Source organism: Mus caroli, chromosome 13 (genome assembly GCF_900094665.2).
Source record: "Mus caroli chromosome 13, CAROLI_EIJ_v1.1, whole genome shotgun sequence".
In the NCBI taxonomy this organism is placed as follows: domain Eukaryota; kingdom Metazoa; phylum Chordata; class Mammalia; order Rodentia; family Muridae; genus Mus; species Mus caroli.
In genome coordinates, this window is record NC_034582.1 from 82,388,451 (window position 1) to 82,390,348 (window position 1,898).

The 1,898-nt window shown below is 33.8% G+C and overlaps 1 pseudogene; it reads left to right on the forward strand.

The window, feature by feature from the left end:
• LOC115029073 overlaps positions 1–670 on the forward strand; it is a 1,378-nt pseudogene extending 708 nt beyond the window's left edge.
• The last annotated feature ends 1,228 nt before the right edge of the window (positions 671–1,898 follow it).

Below are 1,898 nucleotides of genomic sequence, written 5' to 3' on the forward strand. Positions count from 1 at the left end.
AGAGAGAAAGAAAGAAAGAAAGAAAGAAAGAAAGAAAGAAAGAAAGAAAGAAAGAAAGAAAGAAAGAAAGAAAGAAAGAAAAGAGGGGCAGGGGGAGATACTCTTGTGAGAATGCACAGAAAAGAAAAACTCTAGGTGCTGTGGTTGAAGAGAAAACAGAAGAAGGAAACATACTGAACTCATTGCTCAACCCTTCCTCAACTTTGCATTTGGATTTGATCTTACATTTATGTAACAGAATTCATATCTTCTTCCTTAAGTGTACTTTGAGTAGGAGTTATATTAAAATTTTATTTTTATTCTTTCATTGTGTATGTGTGTATGAGAGAGAGAGAAATAAGAAAGGGAGAGAGAGAGAGAGAGAGAATCTGTAGATGTATATTATATTTGGGTTTATATATCTGAAGGCCATATTTATTATATCACTGAGAAAGAAGGGGTGAACAAATCTAGAAAAAATTAGAAAGTGAAGAATAATTCTGAAGACACCTCAATTTTTATCAGAATGGTACCTGAAAATGATTCAAGTGCGTTATATACTACATCCCTTCATGACAATATCACAATGAAATGCATTGTTTTTCACTGCTAATATATGATAGTAATGAAAAGTTATTAATTTCCAAAAGAAAACCATTACTTGTCTTCACATGTAGTTACTAGAAGGTGACAAATACATGGGAAAAAAATCTCATGAAGTTGTATCAAATGTAAAAAAGATGTATTACAAGGGAAAAGTCATATTAAGAACTCGAGATACACACAGAATTCTGAAATAATAGAAGTAGAAGGAAAGTAAAAAGAAAAATTTTGCATAGGTAAAATGTAAAAGAAATCAACTATAGATTAGTAAATTCATGGCATCATCTCTAAATAAGACAAAGACAGTAAGTATTTGAGGAAGTAAGCTTTAGTTTTTAATACAATTCAGGTTTACTTTAAAGCAATAACATCATATATTAATACATTTATTCAGTATTTACATGAATTTCTTTAAAATCTTAATTCTTCCTGTAAATAAGAAAACTAAAAATACACTTGTTAAAAGATTTGTTTTTAATTATTCTTTGACAATTTCATAGAATACATTTTAATAATATTCTTTTCCTTTCCACAACTCCTCCCCAAATCACCCTATACGTCCCTACCCATTCACCTTTGTGTTCTTTGAAAAATATGGGCAGATGTGGCCCATGGGTTGTGAGTTTTGCTTACCTACTAATACTAGTACTGTCTTAAATAGTCATTCTCTGCGTTTAGATACCATTATAAAAAGATGGTATCTCCAGACTGCCCACTATGGACATACAGTGGCACACATTCCACATAGACAACTGCTAATACAAACACACTAGTATGAAACACTGAACTGGGGTTTGGTGTAGAAAATAAAAGCCACTTTTTCTGTCCTGTGTCTTGCCACCCCCTACTTGAACTGAAGAGTCAGCTTGGCTGTGCCATATCAGGTTCTTCCAGAGTAGCCACCAACTGGAGGCTGAGCTCAGTCACATGAAGGTTTCTCAGGCAGCTGCAGACTTCAAACATTTCTGTCTGCAGACTGCTCAACATGATCCTCTGCTGACTGGAGTGTCTTCAAGTACAAACCAGACATCTATTTTAGAACTATTCATTGTACGGCATTCATAATTTAAAATTTAGAACAGATCACAGAGTACATTCTGAGATTCACAATGTTTCAGCCTTGCTTATAGGTGACAATAGAGGTGTGCATGGTTATGTCTATCAACAACCACTTTTAAAGTGACAAGTACTTTTTAAATATAAAACAGATTCCCATTTTTAAGTGTGTTATTAAAGTCCTTCTTGAAGTCCTCTACCATCATCAGGAGATATGCTTTTAGATCCGTGTCTAGCTTTTCCGGTGTGTTGGGGTGCCC